The 23,249-nt window shown below is 40.0% G+C and overlaps 1 pseudogene; it reads right to left on the bottom strand.

The window, feature by feature from the left end:
- Nucleotides 1-4,506: 4,506 nt before the first annotated feature.
- LOC125263307 overlaps nucleotides 4,507-23,249 on the bottom strand; it is a 50,778-nt pseudogene continuing 32,035 nt past the window's right edge.

The raw sequence follows: 23,249 nt of genomic DNA, 5'->3' as shown, positions 1-23,249 counted from the left end.
ATTTAAAAGTGCTGGCTAATGCTAATCGTAAATACTCTAAAATTATTATTCACATCGGCACAAATGATCAACTTCGCCAGTCGGAGATCACTAAAATTAACATTAAAGAGATGTTTGAACTCGCAAATACAATGTCAGGAGAAGTAATTTGCTCTGGCCCTCTTCCTGTTCGTCGGAGTGATGAGATAGTTAGCAGATTATCATCACTCAATGGCTGGCTGTCTAAGTGGTGTCCACAGAATAATATTAGTTTCATAGACAATTGGAAAAGCTTTTAGGGCAGACCTGACCTGTTGAAAGGAGATGGTATTCATCCATCCCGGGATGGTGCTGCTCTTCTCTCTAGTAATATGGCACATAGTCTTAGAGCTGAAACATGACAAACTGGGGCCCAGGACAGGAAGCAGACAGACTGGCTAAACCGACAGATAATTCCCAACACATAGAAACTCTCGCACCTAGATATTATCACGTAGAGACTGTGTCTGTACCCCGAATTAATAAAAACAAAAAACTTCCAAACCCATTTAATAGTAAAAATTTAATTGATGTTCAACAAATAAAAAATAGAGATAATAATGATAAACAAATGATAAAGCTTGGGTTGTTAAATATTAGATCACTTTCTTCAAAAGCACTTATTGTAAACGATATTATCACAGACAATAATCTAGATGTGCTGTGTTTGACAGACACCTGGCTAAAACCGGACGATTACATTACTTTAAATGAGTCTAGTCCTCAAGGTTATGATTATCGACACAATCCTCGACAGAAAGGCAAAGGGGGAGGTGTTGCTGTAATTTATAGTAATATTTACAGTATCAGCCAGAAGTCTTTCAAATATAATTCCTTCGAAGTGATGCTGCTTTACGTAACATTATGTAAGTTGACATTTGTGCTGGCTACTGTATACAGGCCACCAGGGCACAATACAGACTTTATCAAAGAGATTGCCGATTTTCTATCAGAATTAGTACTAGCTGCAGATAAAGTCCTTGTTGTTGGTGATTTTAATATCCACATAGATAATAAAAAAGATTCATTAGGATTGGCATTTACAGACATTCTAAACTCTATTGGTGTTAGACAACACGTGTCAGGACCCACTCATTGTCGTAATCATACTTTAGATTTAATATTGTCACATGGAATCGATATTGATGCTGTTGAAATTCTGCAGCAGAGTGACGACATATCAGATCATTATCTAGTCTTGTGTATACTACATTTGGTCAAAGCGGCTAAACTGCCTCTCTGCCATAATTATGGTAGAACCATCACTTCTATCACTAAAGATTGCTTTATAAATAATCTTCCTGATCAGTTTCATCGCCTTTATATACTGGACAGCTTAGAAGACCTCGATGTTGCAACAAAAACTATTGCCTCTGTCTTTTCCAGCACATTAGACTCAGTTGCTCCTTTGTGTTTAAAAAAGATTAAGGAAATTAATACAATGCCATGGTACAATGAGCACACTCGGGCCCTAAAAACAGCAGCTAGAAAAATGGAGTGCAGCTGGAAGAAAACAAAACTAAAAAAAAAGTATTTTGCATTTCGTGGAGAGAGAGAGAGAATGATTGAGTACAGAAAGGCCTTAAACTGCTAGATCTGCCTATTTTTCAAAACTTTTAGAAGAAAATAAACACAACCCTAGGTATTTGTTTGATACAGTGGCTAAATTAACAAGAAATAAAGCTTCAACTTCTGATGTTTACAAAGAGCACAGCAGTAATGACTTTATGAACTTCTTCACTTGCAAGATTGATAATAATAGAGACAATAATTCTAAATATTGAATAAAAAATTATAACCATGCAACCATCTACTGCAGTATCATGTCAGACAGTGCATTGTACTATCCCTAAGGAAAAAAATCAATTCATTTACTGCTTTAAGAGAGGGAGAATTGTCTAAACTTGTTAAATCATCAAAATCAACCACATGTATGTTAGACCCTATTCCGACTAAGCTATTGAAAGAGATGCTTCCAGAGGTCATAGATCCTCTTCTTAATATTGTTAATTCATCTTTATCACTAGGATATGTGCCAAAAACTTTTAAGCTGGTTATTATTAAACCTCTTATTAAAACAACACAACTTGATCCTAGAGAATTAGTCAATTACAGGCTGATCTCAAATCTCACTTTTCTGTCAAAAATACTTGAAAAGGCAGTATCATCACAACTATGTTCCTTTTTAGAAAGAAATAGTGTCTGTGAGGATTTCCAGTCAGGATTTAGACCGTACCATAGTACTGAGACTGCTCTCATTAGAGTTACTAATGATTTGCTCTTATCATCAGATCGTGGTTGTATCTCTCTATTAAAGTTACTGGACCTTAGTGCTGCATTTGACACTATCGATCACAATATTCTTCTAAATAGACTCGAAAACTATGTTGGCATTAGTGGAATTGCATTGGCATGGTTCAAATCATACTTATCTGACCGTTATCAGTTTGTAGTTGTAAATGAAGAGAGGTCATATCGATCACAAGTTCAATATGGAGTACCTCAAGGCTCAGTACTAGGACCGCTGCTTTTCAGTCTGTACATGCTACCCTTGGGAGATATCATTAGGAAGCATGGCGTTAGTTTTCCCTGTTACGCTGATGATACTCAGCTCTATATTTCTTTGCACCCTGACGAAACTTACCAATTCGCAAAATTAACAATGTATAGCTGATATAAAAAACTGGATGACCACTAATTTCCTACTACTAAATAAAAAAAAAACAGAGATTCTAATTTTTGGATCGAAAACTACTTCACGCAATAATCTAGAATACTGTCTAACACTTGATGGCTGCTCTGTTAAGTCTTCGTCGTCAGCTAGGAACCTGGGTGTGCTCTTTGATACCAATCTTTCATTTGAAGGCCATGTTACTAGCATCTGTAAAACCGCATTCTTCCATCTTAAAAATATATCTAAACTACGACATATGCTCTCAATGAAGAATGCAGAACAGTTCATTTTTAGCCTTGAGGTCAACGTTCATGACTTCAAGGCTAGATTACTGTAATGCTCTACTGGGTGGTTGTTCCTCCCGCTTGATAAATAAACTACAGCTCGTACAAAATGCAGCAGCTAGAGTTCTTACTAGAACTAGGAAGTATGACCATATTAGCTCAGTTCTGTCATCACTGCAGTGACTTCCTGTTAAACACTGTATAAATTTTAAAATCTTGTTAATTACTTACAAAGCACTAAATGGTTTAGTTCCCCAGTATCTAAGTGAGCTCTTAATGCATTATAGTCCTTCACGTTTATTGTGATCTCAGAATTCAGGCCAGCTGATAATACCTAGAATATCAAAATTAAACTGCAGGCGGTAGATCCTTCTCCTATTTGGCACCTAAACTCTGGAACAATCTTCCTAGCATTGTTCGGGATGCAGACACACTCTGTCAGTTTAAATCTAGACTAAAAACGCATCTCTTTAATCCTGGCATACACATAACACATTATCAATTTATATTTTCAAATCCGGTAAAGGATTATTAGGCTGCATAATTTAGGTCAGCCGGAACTGGGAACACTTCCTATAACACCAGATGTACTCGTTACATCAGAAGAAGAATGGCATCTACGCTAATATTAGTCTTTCTGTTTATCCCGAGGTTTACCGTAGTCAACCGGATCCGGGCCGTATCCAGATGAGGATACGGTCCAGATGGAGGACCGGTGCCATGACACGACCACAACGCAGCCCTGAAGTATCAGCAGAGATCGAGTCAACTGGATCATCCACTGTGAAGACATCATCGACACGACAGCCAGTGCCACAGTTCCTCAACAGACCGTCCATACCGGCGTGATGAATATGATCCTCAACTGGATGGAACTGAAATAAATACTTTGATTGTTGCGATCCTATCAGACTTATGATAGCAACCTGAATTGTAACAAAGCACTGTTCGCCAGAGGACAGGCCTGGTTTCTCCCAAGGTTTTTTTTCTCCATTTAACACCTATTTGCCACTTGTTTGCCACCTGATGTCACCTGTTGGAGTTTGGGTTCCTTGCCACTGTCGCCTTTGGCTTGCTTAGTTGGAGACACTTGACATTTGACTTGACATTTGATATTCAGCAGTATTCTTGACATTTATTCAACAGTGCTTCTGATCTGCCTGCATTGACACTATTCTTTAAGAGCTGCTGTGCAGCAAAAATTATATACCAGTTATCAATGTAAAGCTGCTTTGACACAATCTGCATTGTAATAAGTGCTATATAAATAAAGGTGACTTGACTTGAATACAGTGAATTTTCCTGTGGCCCTTAAGGTAACCTATAAATCTGAAACTCTTTCCACACTGATCACATGTAAAATGCTTCTCTCCAGTTTAAATATTCATGTGTCCCCTAAGGCTTTTTTGTGTTTTTAATGGCTAAATGGTTATATTTATATAATTGATTGTGTTTATTGATATGCCATACTTTATTTTGCTGTAGCCTACAGACGAAGTTAATACACTAAAAAAAGTCCAGTTATGGATGACAAGAACAAACAAATGTCAAGCTTTTTAACTTCGAATCTCTTGTCTTCAGTTTCTGACCTCCTAGTGATGTGAAATAAGAGCGGCAGGTGATTCAGGGTGATTATTTTGACTTTATTTTGTATTTGATCTGCGCATCTTGGACATGGCGTCTGTAAAAAATAGTCAGGGACGCTTCTGAAACGCACCGCAGTGCAGTTGGTGTAAACACGAGCATTGACCAGAGTGGCCGCGTATCAGCTTCAGTAGCCACGTCGCAGCCGCACACACACACACACGCGTGCAGCGTAAACGAGGCTTAAGGCTTTTCTCCAGTGTGAGTGCTCATGTGGGCTGTAAGGCTTTTTTTCCAACTGAAACTCTTTCCACACTCTTGACAGGTATGAGGCTTTTCTCCAGTGTGAATTATCATGTGGACCTTAAGGTTTCCTTTTTAAAACTCTTTCCACACTGTTGGCAGGTGTAAGGCTTTTCCCCAGTGTGAGTTCTCATGTGACTTTAAGGCTTTTTTTGACTGAAACTCTTTCCACACTGTTGACAGGTGAAAGGTTTCTCTCCAGTGTGAACTCTCATGTGGACTTCAAGCTTTCCTTTTCCACTGAAACTCTTTCCACACTGTTGACAGGTAAATGGGCTCTCTCTAGTGTGATTACTCATGTGGACTTTAAGGCTTTCTTTTTGATTGAAACTCTTTCCACACTCTAGACAGGTATGAGGCTTTTCTCCAGTGTGAGTGCTCATGTGGGCTGTAAGATTTCCTTTGTCACGGAAACTCTTTCCACACTGTTGGCAGGTGTAAGGCTTTTCTCCAGTGTGAATTCTCATGTGGATTTTAAGGCTTCCTTTTCGATTGAAACTCTTTCCACACTGTTGGCAGGTGAATGGGTTCTCTTTAATGTGAATTCTCATGTGGCCTTGAAGGTTTCCTTTTTGTATGAAACTCTTTCCACACTCTTGACAGGTATGAGGCTTTTCTTCAGTGTGAATTCTCATGTGGACTGTAAGGCTTCCTTTTTGACTGAAACTCTTTCCACATTGTCGGCAGGTATGAGGCTTTTCTCCAGTATGAATTCTCATGTGGCCTTTAAGGCTTCCTTTTTGTGTGAAACTCTTTCCACACTGTTGGCAGATATATTGCTTTTCTCCAGTGTGATTTCTCATGTGGACTATAAGCTTGTCTTTAAGTGTGAAACTCTTTCCACATTGTTGGCAAGTGAAGGGACTCTCTCTAGTGTGAACTCTCAAGTGGACTTGAAGGTTTCTATGTTGATTTAAAGTCTTTCCACACTGTTGGCAGGTAAAATAACTTTTAGTTTCTGTCTTTTGAGCTCCTTTTTGTGAGGAAACCTGTTTTGATCTTTCTTCAGTCATCAAATTATAATGTTTTTCCTCTTCTTTTTCTTTAAGTTCATGACTCGCTTCTTTCAGTGCCATTAGGTCTGGGGCAAAAATAGACATAAAACAATTTAGACATTTAAAGCATCAAAACCAACAACATGTATGATCTATACCAGGGGTCTCAATCTTAAATTGGCTGGATTGACACCTCATAGGAGGGCCATTTTAACAGCACAAGGAAGCGCAAAATTTCTGAAAAACTACTTTCCTTTGCGTTATTTCTCATTTACTTCAAAATTCATTACTAAGATATTTTTTGTGCCATACTTAAAAAAATGTACACAGCACTGTCTATCATTGTTACATACAGTATTAGTTTTTAACAGTTGCAAATATTTTCCCTTACTTTATTTTAGCTTAATTAACATCAAAATCTTGCACTGATCAACACTGTACTGAACTAATGTAATCCCTGAATTAGGGCTGCAACAACGAATCGATAAAATCGATAAAATTCGATTATTAAAAGAGTTGGCAACGAATTTCATTATCGATTCGTTGTGTCGCGCGACTATTACGCCTCTTAATAAGACGCGGAGATGTTTGAGTATAAAAAAGCGCGGTAGAGCGGAGCAAAAATAAATAAATTAATAAATAGCAGAGCGGAGGTAGAGGAAAGACCATTGGAGAGACCCGTAACGTTGTTCTGAACAGGCGCACCGTTGTCAGGACCCCCGCAGTTTTGAAAAGACAGAAATCGACCCCCGCACTTTTGATACGGGCTGCTTCAATCTGTCACACTAGATCATCTTTTAGCTATGGATATTTTCTTTCAAATGAGACAATTTTTCACGCTTTCGTTCATAAATAATCAACTGTTTTGTCGCGGATGTGAACAGGAAATGCGCTCTCGCACGAAGAAACACGCGATCTCCAAACAATCGATCAAAGCGTGCTAACGTTTTAGGACAGGTCGATGGTATATAAATCATGCCCGAATGTCAATCAAGCCAAACCGTCCATTCAGAAACCGAGAATTTGACAGGAGGCTGATTTCTCAGGTTGACGTGCGAGCTGGCTTGACCGAAGTTTTCGTGAGGATTTAAGGTTTATGGACTGTTTTGATTTTGGTAATTACATCTAGAAAGATAAAAGCATTGATGGCATCTATAAAATAGATATCTGAAAGCGAAACGAAAGTGATATTGCCTCGTCCAGTGAGGAGGACGCACGAGAGGAGACCTGCACGTTTAATTGGTGTATACTGTAATACTGCATTTACAATGCTTATCAGTGGCATACACTTTGATTGCGAAAATGAAAATCCAAAAGACTATGACTAAAACTAAATCAAAATTTGCTGTCAAAATTAACACTGATCTGTTGTCATGTATTTATTCTGTGCTTTGTCCCATATCGGTTATTGTTGACAAATATATTTGTGTTTGTTGTACTTTTTAAATTTCATTTTAAAGTTTTTTTTATAGCACTTGGTCATCTTAAGCTAAACAAAAATATACATCTTTTTGTGCACTTTATTTAAAAAAAAAAAACCCTATATGTTTGGCAGATGTAAAGCATACATGTGTATGTTTTTTGTGTTAGTCCATTTGTTTTTTGTTTTTTATTACTTTAACAGCTCAGGGATGTTAAAAGAACAACCTGTTTTTGCACGTTCTGAGGATTTTTTGCACTGTGAATTTGCACCGATTCCCTCCAATTCATCGATTAATCGTAAAAATAATCGACAGATTAATCAATTATTGAAATAATCGTTAGTTGCAGCCCTACCCTGAATACATTTGTACACTATATATACCTGCAGCGCTTCTGCTCACACAGCTGAGCCACATTTGCCCTAGATGCCGTTTGAGGATCTGTAACGTTTAATGGTAGCATCGGACATGTTTCGGTGGTTTAAATCGACGTTTGTGACTTGCGCGAGTGCTTTTACTATAATTTAGGCAATCATGCTCATAATAGAAGCGGCACAGTCGCGAAGCACCTGCGATGTGGCATGCTGAGCGCAGAGCGGGATTTTATTTATTATCTGCATATAAATATATCTAGAGCTAATGAAAGGAGTAGAAAACTTTTGCTGAAACGTCCTAGTCATCATGGAGAGCGCAGCTAATGGTTGCACAGCAACAACAAACGCCACGGGAGCAAAAGCGCTTTGGAAAGAAGGAGAAAGCAGAGAAAGGAGAAGAAGGAAAGGCCACTTATGTGATGCGATATGTGAATGGCCCCTTAATAATAATTTAGCAGGCCGGATTATGTTTTATTTTTTAGATAAGTTGCAGGCCAGGTGGAGTGGGGGCCGTAAATGGCCTGCGGGCCGGCAGTTTGAGACCACTGATCTATAACCTATCCTATCCTATGGATCAGGGATGGGCAGCTTTGGCTGCATTTACACTGCAAGTCTTAATGCACAGATCCAATCTTTTGACCATATCCGATTTTTTGGCCAGCATGTTTACATTCACTTTAGATGCGACTGGTATCCGATATCTGTGTTTACATTACTTCCTGCCCCAAAATGATTGTCATTGATAGTTTTACATGCACATAGTAGACCCTCTGGTTTTGAATGGCCGCTATTAAATTCGCTATTAAAATTATTTATATATTTCATGTCGAGTGGCCACGATTACCTGAGTGGATAAGTTAACAGCTGCTAGTGTCATTGATGTTTTGCAGCGCAAATTCTGACTGAACGGATATAGACCGGAATCTAAACATAATTTGCGTTTGATATTTTATCTACAGTTATTAGTTTTAGAATTCCATTTTTTTTTTGAATGAAAGAATTCGAGCGAGCTAGGGGGAGAGACAATAGCTACAGTGAAGCTTTTGGCTTATAAGAAAAACAACAACACAGCGGTCTCTTTCAAATTAACCAGGCAAAGGTTGACATTCAGCTGCTGAATGTATGTGTGCACGCAATTTCTTTCAAGAAAAATAATGTTAGACAAAGTTCCCACCTCAATAATAAAGCTGCGAAATTTTAAGTGTGAGTGCATACAAACGATACAATCACGTCTGCTTCATAATACAACATTAAAGCTACCTTTCAGTGAGCAAACGTGTAGCCCTCGCCTTGTGATGGCTTGGATTTCCAAGGGGAATCGGATATGCGTGTTTAGACGTAGGTCACATGTCCAGAGATCGGATATGTATCCAATTTAAAACCACATTTGGAAGTGGCTCAGATCAGATGCGAAAAAACGGATCTCGTGTGGATTTGTGTGTTTACACGTGCAACTATCCAACTGTGTCAGATATGAGCAAAAGATCTGAATTTTTGTGCCAGTGTAAACACAGCCTATGTTACTGGAGGACCACTCTTTTGCAGTGTTAAGTTTCATCCCTAATCAAATACACCTGCCTGTAATTTTCAAGCATTCCTGAAGACTTGAGGCTTATTTATACTTCTGTGTTGCGTGTACCCCGGAGGTATGGCCTAGGCTGTGAGTGCCACACATAGCCTACGATGTAGACTGACATGCACCTCTTCTAAAATGTAAAAATGCATCAATTCTACACGGACCGCAAGCGCTATGATTGGTCTGTTAGAACCCCTCCCTCGGGTCAAAAAATTGGTGCAGGACAATAGGGGTAGAGTGAGTGTTTTCAACTTCCATGGGAATGAAAAAACACTGTTTCAGGGGACACATACAGTCAAACTGCAACAAAAGTTGTTATCCATTTGCTGCTTCTCTGCATAGCCTACGGTGCAGAGGCTCTGGCATAGGTCTGACACAGAAGTATAAATCAGCCTTTACGATTAAATAATGGGGTTGGGTTAAATTTTGCAGGTGTGTTTGGAGCTAAACTCTGCAGAATAGTGTCCCTCCACGACCAGAGTTGTCCATCTACAGTGGGTACGGAAAGTATTCAGACCCCCTCTTTTTTCACTCTTTGTTATATTACAGCCATTTGCTAAAATCATTAAGTTCATTTTTTTGTTCCTCATTAATGTATACACAGCACCCCATATTGACAGGAAACACAGAATTGGTGACATTTTTGCAGATTTATTAAAAAAGAAAAACTGAAATATCACATGGTCTTAAGTATTCAGACCCTTTGCTGTGACACTCATATATTTAACTCAGGTGCTGTCCATTTCTTCTGATCATCCTTGAGATGGTTCTACACCTTCATTTGAGTCCAGCTGTGTTTGATTATACTGATTGGACTTGATTAGGAAAGACACCTGTCTATATAAGACCTTACCGCTCACAGTGCATGTCAGAGCAAATGAGAATCATGAGGTCAAAGGAACTGCCTGAAAACCTCAGAGACAGAATTGTGGCAAGGCACAGATCTGGCCAAGGTTACAAAAAATGTCTGCTGCACTTAAGGTTCCTAAGAGCACAGTGGCCTCCATAATCCTTAAATGGAAGACGTTTGGGACGACCAAAACCCTTCCTAGAGCTGGCCATCCGGCCAAACTGAGGTATCGGGGGAGAAGAGCCTTGGTGAGAGAGGTAAAGAACCTAAAGATCACTGTGGCTGAGCTCCAGAGATGCAGTCGGGAGATGGGAGATGGGAGAAAGTTGTAGAAAGTCAACCATCACTGCAGCCCTCCACCAGTCGGGGCTTTATGGAAGAGTGGCCCGATGGAAGCCTCTCTTCAGTGCAAGACACATGAAAAAACACCTGAAGGACTCCAAGATGGTGAGAAATAAGATTCTCTGGTCTGATGAGACCAAGATAGAACTTTTTGGCCTTAATTCTAAGCGGTATGTGTGGAGAAAACCAGGCACTGCTCATCACCTGTCCAATACAGTCCCAACAGTGAAGCATGGTGGTGGCAGCATCATGCTGTGGGGGTGTTTTTCAGCTGCAGGGACAGGACGACTGGTTGCAATAGAGGGAAAGATGAATGCGGCCAAGTACAGGGATATCCTGGACGAAAACCTTCTCCAGAGTGCTCAGGACCTCAGACTGGGCCAAAGGTTTACCTTCCAACAAGACAATAACCCTAAGCACACAAGCTAAAATAATGAAGGAGTGGCTTCACAACAACTCCGTGACTGTTCTTGAATGGGCCCAGCCAGAGCCCTGACTTAAACCCAATTGAGCATCTCTGGAGAGACCTAAAAATGGCTGTCCACCAACGTTTACCATCCAACCTGACCGAACTGGAGAGGATCTGCAAGGAGGAATGGCAGAGGATCCCCAAATCCAGGTGTGAAAAACTTGTTGCATCTTTCCCAAAAAGACTCATGGCTGTATTAGATCAAAAGGGTGCTTCTACTAAATACTGAGCAAAGGGTCTGAATACTTAGGACCATGTGATATTTTAGTTTTTCTTTTTAAATAAATCTGCAAAAATGTCAACAATTCTGTTTTTCTGTCAATATGGGGTGCTGTGTGTACATTAATGAGGAAAAAATGAACTTAAATGATTTTAGCAAATGGCTGCAATATAACAAAGTGAAAAATTTAAGGAATACTTTCTGTACCCACTGTATAGACCTTATACTGAATACAGCAGTGGTTTTCAAACCTGGTCCAAAGGCACCACCACTGCACATTTTGTATGTATGCTTTATTTTTCAAATCTGGCTAGGATCATCAGCTTGTTAGAAGAGAGCTGACATTGATTGAGGAATTAGCAAACGACAATTCCTGTTCATCACTAAGGTGAGAACTGGACCCAATATAAACCTAAATATACTGAAGAAAAGTGCTTTACCATTCAGTAAGTAATAGAAGATATAATAGAGTATATATCCATTGACATCCATTCAAAAAACAGCCTCTGAGGGGGCGGAGCATTAGCATTAGGAGTTATGTTTTCTTAGCTAAAGGTTGCAGGCTTGCCTTCCAGTGGCTTTGGATCTACATTTCCTGCAGAGTTCTGCTGCGTTACAGGCAGGTTTTTGAGCCCTTAAGTCACAACCTCAAACCATGACTCAAAACTTTGTAGTGTTCAAGGCAAGTCACACCAAACTGCCTGAGTGTAAACAAACCAGCATGGCGGACCGTACAGGGCTTATGCTCATTTACAATTATTTCTATCACCAAAGGTGTTTTCTCCTTGCTTATTTGAGGGAAAATGGAGGAGGAAATTGGCACATAAGGCAAGAGAAGCTGTTATACCTTTTGTTTTATTAAATAAATATATCATTCTTTTTTCACTAAACTGATATCTGTCTGCAAAAGGAATCCTAAAACTTTGTTTGAGACTTCATCTCTTGTTCCTGATTACAATAATTTTGTCCCATTTTGTGGACAAGGTTATGGCTGTTAGGGCAGGCATTTCACCATCAGCAAACCCTATTATATTCATGGACAAAGACACTCAATTTTGGACTCATTTTATCCCATTTCCTTGAATGACATTATTAGTTTAGTTTGTAAGATGAAGCCTTCCCAGAGCCCTGTGGATTTTACCTACATCTCTGTTAATGAAATCCATAACATCTATGGGCCCATGTTTGGTTTCAATCATAAACTTATCTCTTAGACTAGGCCAGGTTCCTAGTTGTTTTAAACATGCTGTTGTTCAGCCTCTCTTGAAAAAGACAGGACATGATTCTGGTGAATGTCCTGTGCTGCTCTTGCTAGATCTTAGCGCAGCGTTTGACACTGTTGACCACTGCACTCTGATTGGTAGACTGAATTCTCTGGTGGGCATCTCTGGGTCAGCTCTGGACTGGTTTTCTTCTTATCTTTCTGACAGGAGTTTTTCTGTATCCATAGGTTCTTTAAGTTTCTTTTTTCCTGTGGTGTGCCACAAGGTTCTGTGCTCGGCCCCATGATTTTTAACCTGTATATGCTTCCTCTTTTCAAGATAATTTGCAGTTTCAAAATAATATCTTATTTTATATGTCTTTTAGTCCTGATAGACAAGAGAAACTGTCTCTTTTGCTGGATTGTTTAGTCTCCATTAACAATTGGATGGCAGACAATTTTCTGCAACTTAATACAGATAAAACTGAGGAGTTGATTATTGCCCCAGACAAAATTACCCCTAAGATTAGGCAGGGTATTGGTGGTCTATCATCCTCTGATTGTGGTGACATAAGAAATTTGGGGTTCATTTTTAACAGATCATTGTGTCTTAACAGTCATGTCAAGTCGGTAGTTCGTTCCTGTTTTTTACATCTCAGGAACATTGCTAAAATTAGATCTATGGTTTCAAAAAAGGAATTGGAGATGCTTGTTCATGCTTTTATTTCTTCACGATTGGATTATTGTAATTCTTTGTACACATTTAAACAAAGCTTCCTTGGATCAATTACAAATTGTACAGAATGCAGCTGCTAGGCTTTTGACTAGGTCCTGCAGGAGGTCCCACATTACTCCTGTGCTTAAAGCTCTTCACTGGCTTCCTATTCATTATAGAGTGCATTTCAAAATTTAGGTTATTACTTAAAGGGCCTTGCATGGTCAAGCGCCCTCGTATATACAGGATCTTTTACATGCACACACCCCTGGTCGGTCTCTGAGGTCTTCAGGCCAAGACCTTTTAACTATCCCCAGAACACGTCACTAAATGTTGATAAATGACTTACAGCAATTAGAAAATTTCGTTGTATTAGCAATCTGCCAAGTGTCAGCCCTTTACATTTGTTTGATTCTCTGTTTGCTCACATAATATATTTTAATACAGCCAATTTCCCAATAAAATTGTTCATCTATATTTTTTTTTGTTTGTTTTTGTTGTCAGACAATATGAAATGGTGACTGAAACGCGGCCCATTAAGACTACATGCAGGGCTCGACATTAAGCCTTGTCATGTAGACACACGTACATAGGTCACTTGTATTTTATAGTATTTTTTATGGTGGAAATATAAATGTGTTCTGAAGTAATATCCTTTCAGAATATTGCAGGTTTGACGTATTTAAATCTGCATATTTTTGATTGATTATAACTGCATTAATGTTATGGGATTGTTTTGAATATTTTTTGAAAAAACAAATATGAAATTTGGGGGAATATTATACTTTTAAAAATTAAACTAAACCACCAGTAGGTGGCTGCAAATAACTGTTTTAATGAGTGGGTCATTTATTCATTCATTCAAATGATTCATTCAAATGGCCGATTCATTCAAGAACAAGGCAGTTGTTTATGAATGGCTCATTTGATCTTTGACTCAACCGATTCCTTCAAAACACTTAATCATTCAGTAATGAAAACAAGGCTGAGTGTTAGGCTTTGATACAGCTGTTTGAAACTATTTTCGCTGCTTAAATTTCGCAGCTGTTTATTATTAGATACATTTTAAGTGGGTTGAAAATGATGTTATAATGGTACTGTGTGAGTTCACTTGGCGGCTGCTGCGAGACACTGTTGCACACTGCAGTAAGATAGATCGATTTTACAATATCATATTAAATTTAATTTTAATGCAATTAATGCAATTAATTGCAATTAATTTTAAAATGTATTGTATGATGGAGAAAATTATCTATTACTGATAATTCAAATAATTATGTCTATTAAAATGTGTTACATATTAAAGCGTCTTTGGTGTTTCCATGTTTTCTACAAAATAAAAGCGGAAACTGAGGGTAACACGGGTATGATGCAATTGACAGACGACTCCTCACATGTCCCGGAGCCTTGGTTAAAACTGCAATTTTCTCACGATTTACAAATAGTTGGAAAAAATTGGGACATTGTAAGTACTCAAGTGAACAAAATATATAACACTGGATTGGATATTTTACTGCTAAAATATTACACATTGAATATTTAACTCATCCAGGTTGATATAAGACTAAGAAAGTAATAAGTAATTAAATACTTTTTGGAATAATTTGTACAGTAATCTAATTACACTATTGAAGATGTAATTAGTAATTCATTACGTTTTTACAGTAACTTACCCAACACTGTTAAAAGTTCATAAATGCAATCAATTGTTCTATAATTTGAGACCCTGGACCACAAGACCAGTCATAAGGGTCACTTTTTTGAAATTGAGATTTATACATCATCTTAAAGTTGAATAAATAAGCTTTCTAGTGATGTATGGTTTGTTAGGATATGATACAATCATTTGAAAACCTGAAATCTGAGTGTGCAAATAAATCTAAATGTATACCTGAAGGCATTTTTAGAGTTGTTTTTTCTGAGTGACAAACACAAAAGTAAAGACTCATAACTCCAAAACTATAGCAAGGAGAGTCAAAGGGTAGGTATCATTTGATAGAACACTTTTAATTTAAAAAATATATCAATATATAAATTACATTACAATGGGATATTCTCATGCGGAGAAACTGCTGATAAAATTCAAATCAAACATATTTTTCTTGTAATTTTACATATCCTTTTTATTTGACATGCAATAATTAATGAAGGAAATAAGAAAGGAGAAAAATTATTTGATCTGGGATCTGGATCAAATTTTGTGGTGATAGCATGAACTAAGCAAAAGTTACAGCATTTGGAAGCAAGTGAGCCTGTTTGTTTAGCACATACAGTTAGTGCCTGTGCGCTGTTTTTGTTGTAAACTGGGTGAAAATAACGCAACAGGAGCACGTTGGAGGCTTGATCTGAACGTGTGAAGTCTCTGATTTTGTATGCAAAAAGAATTATTGTGTTATCTACTTGGTTTCACTATTATTGTGTTATCTACTTGGTTTCAGTTATTATTGGCTTTTAAAGAGAGACACGCAAACAGAAGTCCTTAACATACATTCCTTACAAAAATACATTTAAATATATACGGTAGAACATGTACAAAATATCTTCATGAAACATGATCTTTACTTAATATCCTAATGCTTTTTGGCATAAAAGAACAATTTATAGTTTTGACTCATACAGTGTATTGTTGGCTATTGCCAGTTACTGCTGGATTCTTCTATTACCCCCATTTCAAGCATTGCTCCTAATTCTGTCATGATCATGAGTTGGAGTGCCCCGTTTAGCCACCAGAGGGCACTCCAACATGGACTATTGTTCACCTTAGACTACATTACCCATAATTCACCTCCTGGACTCATTATCCTGTTTCATTGCACCCAGCTGTTTTGTGTTTGCTCATTAGTTCTGTCTATTTAGTCTCATTTGTTTGTTTCTGCCTTTGTTTGTGGTTTGTTATTATTTGTTACATGCACTTTTGTTCTCTATTTTTTCTGGTTTATGTGGACTGTGCTGTGGAGTTTGACCCTTGCCTGTTTGATTATGCCTTTGGACTAACCAATAAATGCTGCGCTTGGATCCTAACATCTTGTTTCTGTGTGCAATCATGACAAATTCTGCCTGTACAACTTTTTTTCTTGTGTTCAGGCAATCTATATGGCCGGCTGCGAATCACCACGGCCGGCTTGGTCTCGATGTGGTGCTGAATGAGGTCTGTACGACCCGGTAGGGGAGAAAACACGTCAGCTTGCAACTCTGACAACTCTGCTTGTAACTCAAATCAGTGAGTTGTGAGAGCGAGAGGTGATCTCCACCTGGGACCAGATCGAGGGATTGTTTTTTTTTATATTCACCTCCGGCCCGAGATCATCCTCTCCGCTAATCACCGTCACCAGCATCACTGATTCTGCCTCATTCCATTTTTTTAGGAGATTGAGGTGGTAAATTTGACGTGCTCCCCTTTCTATCAGATAGTATTACCTCATAATCGAGCTCACCAATCTGCCGTGTGACCTCAAATGGTCCTTGCCACTTTGCAAGTAATTTTGAGCTTGAAGTGGGGAGCAATACAAGCACTTTATCTCCTGGTGAAAATTTTCGTAAATTAGTCCCCCTGTCATACAGCCGGCTTTGTCTGTCCTGGGCTTGTAACAAATTCTCCATGGATAGCCGCCCCAAAGTGTGGAGTTTTGTTCTCAAGTCCAGCACATGCTGAATTTCATTTTTCGATTGAGATGGTCCATCCTCCCAAGTCTCTCTCAGGACATCCAGTACCCCTCTTTGGGCTGGCGTCCAAAGAGAAGCTTGAAGGGGGAAAACCCCGTGGAGGCTTGCGGGACTTCTCGCACAGCGAACAACAGGGGTTCTAACCATTTATCCCAAATTTTGCCGTCCTCCTGAACGAATTTACAAATCATTGATTTAATCCTTTGAATCCTCTAAGGGATTCCCAGTTCACCAGCCACTTACTTGCATATATTTCAGGAGAAAATGATGAATTCACCTGCTGTAAATCCGACTGACATGACTCTGCAAACTACGTGGCAAACTAAGATGGTGGCACGGATCTCGCGTTATAGATCAAGATAAAGATCATTTATAAAGGCTTTTAAACGACAAAACACACTCACTTACGCATATTTGAGGATCAGAATATCAGATAGTTGATGACATGGTAAGCAAGTTTGTGAATATTTTAAATAAACAAGGAAAAACAAAATAATAGCGATCCACCTCTCATACAGTGTTATTGTGGCTGCGTTCAGCGCTCGTGACACGCATGACGCGTCGCTATGGAAACATTAAAGACAAACGTTCTAAAATAATGGTCGCCTTAAAAAAACTCACTCTGGGGGGACAGTTAGAATATTTTAAACTCACGCTTGAAAGGGTTAAGCGTGCAATTAAACCGTTCGACCAGCCCGTCTGTTTGTGGGTGAAAGACGCTGGTACGAATCGATTTAATGCCCAATAACTCGTAAAGTTTGCGTAACATATGTGACATAAACGCTGTGTCTTGATCAGTGAGGATTTCTTTCGGAATCCCCACTTGAGAGATTAAACTAAACAGTGCGTCCGCAACACTCTTAGCGGAAATGTTACAGAGAGCCACTGCCTCGGGAAAGGCGCTTTTGGAGTGGCCGGTGGATTCACCAGCTGACATTCACGACAAGACATTCTCGTGGATGCCCGGCCAAAAAAATCGGGTCATGAGGCGATTTAGTGTTGCTCTTTGTCCTAAATGACCAGCCATTGGGTTAGAATGAGCCGCATGGAAAAGCATTTCCCTCCGGCTTCTCGGCACTTATAACTGGGTTGTATCTTCTTTTGTCTGAGTGTCTTGGGTCACTCGATACAACCTATCTTTTATCATCGCAAAATACGGATAAGTAAGCGGGCGTCCAGGCTGGAGACCATCGATGACACTGACCTTCTCAAAAGCATGTTTTAGCATTTCATCTTGAGACTGCTCCAGGGGAAAGTCATCGCGCTCCGAAATAATACGTCTTCCGACTTCGCTCTGTTCCCCTGAAGCTGTACTCACTGGTCCCTGGTCAGCTTCTCCCACCTGCACATGCGCGTCCCCATCCGACGTCCTTTTTCCCCAAGAGGCATCCGAGCATAAACACCCTAGTAATTTAGTGAACGCTGGCCAATTGGTTCCCAAAATTATCGGATGCCGGAGGTGCGGGTGAACTGCCACCTCAACTTTATGCTTTTGTCTCCTGAATTGAATAATGACTGGCATTAGAGGATATTCCACCACATCCCCGTGCACACACCGCACCCTAACCATGCAGCTTGTATCCAATGTCCCAGATGAAATCAGGCTTTGATGAATCGAGGTTTGGTTACATCCTGAATCCACCAAAGCCTGATAGGTACCCCCCTTGATACTCACAGGTATTTGATACCAGCCAGCCTGACCGTGGGCAGCCTGCGGGTCGTCCGAGACCCGGATCATTGTCCCGACCTCCATCACCGGACACCTGTCCACAAAATGCTGCGGGTCCCCGCAAAGCCAACAGGCTGGCCCAGACCTGCCCGCCGCTCTCGTGGCAGAGAGAGGGTTAAATGATTGGCATGGAGAAAGGGGAGAAACAGGAGCGGGGTCCGGCCCGGCAGCAGTCAGTCCCGCCCCCTCTCGGTCCGGAGAACTGTCCCTGTTCAGTTCCGCCCCGCCCCGCTCCTGGGGCAGGACACGAGGTGGGCCAGGCGGACGGGACCTGGGGAGAGGGACAGGTTGAGAGAGAGAGGGAGGGGGAAGAGAAGGAGAGAGAGAGATAGATGGAAGGGGTTCGCCGACCCCTGGGCACGCCACCATGTGATCCTCCGCTAGATGGATGGCTGAGTCCAGCAACGTGGGACGGTGGCACTGGACCCACTCGGCCTTTCTCCTCGGGAGCCGTGTGTTAAATTGCTCCAGCACCACCCTATCGATGATGTCCTCCACGTCGCCTCCCTCAGCCAGTAGCCATTTGCAGCAGGAGTCCCGGAGCTGTTGAGTCATCACGAATGGCCAGCCAGACTCCCCCAGCTCCAGGGAGCGGAAGCGCTGGCGATGTTGTTCCAGGGTCCGGCCGACGCGCTGGAGGATGGCCTGTTTGAGATCGTCGAACACCAGGAGGTTCTGTACGGGGAGCTGCGCTTCCCTGGATAGCAATGGGATCAGGCGCATCGGCCACTGATCCCGGGGCCACCCAGAAACCTCCGCCGATCTTTCGAACAAGTCCATGAAGGCTTCTGGGTCGTCCTGTGGCTCCATCTTGTTCAGCGGCAGGTGGGTGGGCGCAGCGAGCTGTCCGGTGGTCTCCGTACGAACCTCCCGGTCAATCCAGCTCCGGAACCTCTCGCGGTCTTCCTGCTGGGCTTGTACGATGGCCTGGAAACGGCGCTCTTGATCTGTACGTAGGTCCAGCAGGGCTTGATGATGTTCCTGGTGCATGACCGTGAGGGATGAGATGATTTCCTCAAACAGCTGGGCAGAGGTCGACTGCATGGTGACGGTTTCCGTCTTCCTTCCTGGGTTTCGGCACCAGTGTAGTAAATGAACAGAGTTCGTAGGGAAGGAAGAGGACAAGGGTCGGCTTTGACTGCTGAACTGAGTATTTTATTGGTCTTTTCAGTAATCAACATAAAAACAGTGCACACGCACAACAGAGAATCCAACTTCAAATTAAATGACTTCACTCCAGTATAAATCCTCTCCAGGATCCAGCAGGTCTCATTTAGCAGTCCCTCTCTCTCTCACACACTCCTGCTTATCCTGGTGTTTTATCCTGTCTCCATGCCAATCACTGTAATAAGAGACAGGTGTTTGTTATTTGCGCTTAACCCGCTCACTCACCATGCGTCAAAACTTGAAAAGCACCATTTATTTCATTTATATGTTTGTTCTGTTGTATTTATTTGTGCTATTACTCATTAATTTGATTATTTGTTACTATTTTATTACTTACTGTTTATTTGTCTGACAATAATTAAAATATAAGTTAATCTAGTAGCTGTTGGTGTCATAACCCTGCTGTAATGTCCTATTGGCAGCGCTGGTGGCGCTATAGCGCACTGAGTTCGAGCGATCTGCAGCAGAGCAAGAGAGAACTGCTGTGGGTGAGTCGCTTCTGCTGCAGCTCCGTGTTAAAAGTTCAAAATAAAAGTTTCATGTTGAATGTTAGACGATGTATGAAGGGGATTGAACACATTGAACACTAATTGACTTCTAGAGTGTGTTTTTTGTTCATATTTTTGTGTATTTGATAGTTTTATTTCCGTTTTTAATTAACTCGATCTTTCCATGTGCGCCATTTTCCATGTGCTCCCTAACAAGTGAAATGTGTTTCGAGTAGATCGGAGCTGAAGCTACTTTACTCTCTCTTTCCACTGCTCTGTGCTGGTAATTGTTTTTGTGAAATGGTATTTAATTAAGAATGTACTGTTTTGTAGAGCATGTTGTTTTACGAAAAAATTTTATTTCTATTCATTTCATTCCATGTTTAATATAAAGTGGAAGATTATAATCTTAAATTTAATGCTTTGGATCGTACAGTATTTTGTTAATATCAATTAGGAATATGAATAAACAGAAAATATATTAAATATATATAAAAAGCCACATTGTTTATTGTTATATTGATAGCAGCAGAGCTAATGTGAACCAGAGTCCCTTTAAGACCAGTGCCCAAGGAAGTCGACCGGAAGTTGAAGTCGGCCGGGTGCCGCCATCTTGTAGCAGAACTTCACTTGCGTTAGCATCCCCATTGACTCCCATTCATTTTGGCAGCGAATAACTTTACATCTGAGGCGTTTAAAGACTCCATTTGTCCATTATTTATTTCTAAAGATACACGACAATGTATAAAGGGCTCCATTACCTTCTATGTTACATTATGGCCCCATAGATACAGTTTTTGTAAAAATAGGCTAAAGATTGCGTCATAACCACTCGACTCTCTGTCGCACAGTAGAGAAATTACCGTACAGACAGGAGGAGAAGCTCGCAGGCAATCGGGGAGATGTCAAGAGAGATGGCGTACTGGCGTTACATTTTAAAATACTATACAAAATAATTAATCAGAATACTTACTCTGCTCACTCACGCCAAAGAACTCCCCGCTCAAGCTCGCCGTCTCTGCAAGATTAACGATGGCAGTTTGCACGCACAGCTACTAGAAGATTTACATCTGTCAGACAGGTTGCTGACGTCATCAAGCTTAGTTTGAGTCTGCGCGTCAGAAACGGAAGTGCTAAAAATCGCTAAAAATGGGCTTCACTTGTCTCAGTTGAGTTCCAATGGGGTCGCTGTGTCCATTTCTTTTACTGTCTATGTTTAAGACAAGTCATTTCACTCGGCGGCCATCTTTGAAACGCCTCTCGGGCATCTTGGGCATCATGCAGCTCCTATCTCTTTGAATGGGGAAACATCAGATTCTCCAAAACTGTTCGTCAACCTTACGATTAAATTTCATATTTGAAATCACCAATGAAATCTAACAACAACCGACTCATAAATTTAGTTTCTAAACGCTCGAATCATGACAAAAAAACTGTATTTTTTTTCAGGCTGGATCAAGCTAATGCGCATGCGCAGACCTAAATGCACGTCGCTTCGGAGGCGCGCGTCTGACTGTTTCTATAGAAACCGGTGATTCTAACGGCCGCTGAAGTGACGCGATGACTTTACCAGTCGGCGATTGGCTCTTGGCTTTAGAAGGCGGGACTTATTCCGCCATATTGCGCGTTACACTTTCTCCCATTCAAAACAATACGAGTGACACGTCTAGTGTTATTCTATAGTCTTTGTGTGAACTCACCCTTTAACTACTTACCGAATTCAGCGCAAGGCTCGAAATTGTGACTATTTTAGTCGCATATGTTCCTGAAATTTAATCTGTGCGATCTAAAAATATATTTGTGTGAGTGCTTATTGTTGTTGCGACCTGTTTTCATTTCTCTGCAAAACATTATTAAATGAAACCACATGCACGTATATATATATATATATATATATATATATATATATATATATGTATAATTTTTATTTAAAAAAAAAAAAATCATTTTATCGGTGTCCCCAATTTCATGTCAGCCCTGTTACCCTCACCAAAGAACCCTGTATAAATAATAGAGCATTCCAGTGACATTACTTCCAGGAAGTTACATAATCTCTAAACCAGCATGCCAACAGATCAAATAAAAATAAGTTTCTCTTTCTCTTCTATAATTTTTTTTTTTTTTTTTTTTTTTTATGATTTATGAGGTTTGACTGAGGGGGGATATCATGCAGTGTCAAACCTGTTACCATTTTTGAATTATACATTTAAACACTTATTTAATGTAACATAATCGTTATCTACAAGTAACATCCCTTTAAAGTGTACAAATTGTGCTTTTGTGATCTGGGGTCTCAATTTATAAAGCGTGCGTACGCACAAACGGGGCTGGAAACGTGTGCACGCCAGTTCCCACGCAAAGGTTGTGATCTATAAAAACAAACTTGACGGGAGAATGTGCGCACCTTTAAGCAAACTTTGAGCTGTGCGTACGCACATTCTGGAGACAAAAGTGATGTGAACTTGAGATAGTAGATGTGCTATTTTCGATCACTTTTCCAGTGGCACGCTGCTCTAATGAATGCGAGGAGCGCTGGGAGCACAATACTTCCTCTTTAAACTAAACTGCAGATGTTATGACAAAATATTTTTTTGAGAATGACGATCAGTGATGCACACTTAACTTGGATATTATGTAAGACACTGCTGGATTCGGTGGTCGATTGGTCCATTGTCCAGTTTGAATAGGTCCAATAATATCTTACTGTACAACCACAGCTGCAGGAGGTGTTGATGTCGTGTGAAGGATCTTCAAACAATTACCATTTGAAGGACATAATTTGAGGAAAACGGTAAGATTTGCATATTTTCTTTTTAAAATACTTTGTCAGTGACGCGCCGAGTCAGACAATTGTATTTACACTGCAATAAGTAAGTAGGCCGCCTATCTGTTTCCACTAAAAATAGCCTTATAAACTTCCTAAAAGATATGTTCACCTTATCAGCAAAACTGCATACATTTGATTTGAATTGTTTAAAACTATTCAAATACTATCTGGCCAGTGGAAATGAATGAATCAGCTCTATTCTAAAACCTTTCTCTGAAGTATTTTATACAATTTTGTTTTTATGGATATTTTGATATATTTATTCTAAAACATAAAGAGGATATTGGATGATCTTTATCAATATAATGTGTGGCACAAATTGCATTTATAGTCCATATCTAATATTTTC

Source organism: Megalobrama amblycephala, linkage group LG1 (assembly GCF_018812025.1).
Source record: "Megalobrama amblycephala isolate DHTTF-2021 linkage group LG1, ASM1881202v1, whole genome shotgun sequence".
Taxonomy (NCBI): Eukaryota; Metazoa; Chordata; class Actinopteri; order Cypriniformes; family Xenocyprididae; genus Megalobrama; species Megalobrama amblycephala.
The sequence above is the reverse complement of the archived record's forward strand: the minus strand, read 5'-3'. Positions and strand labels throughout refer to the sequence as shown.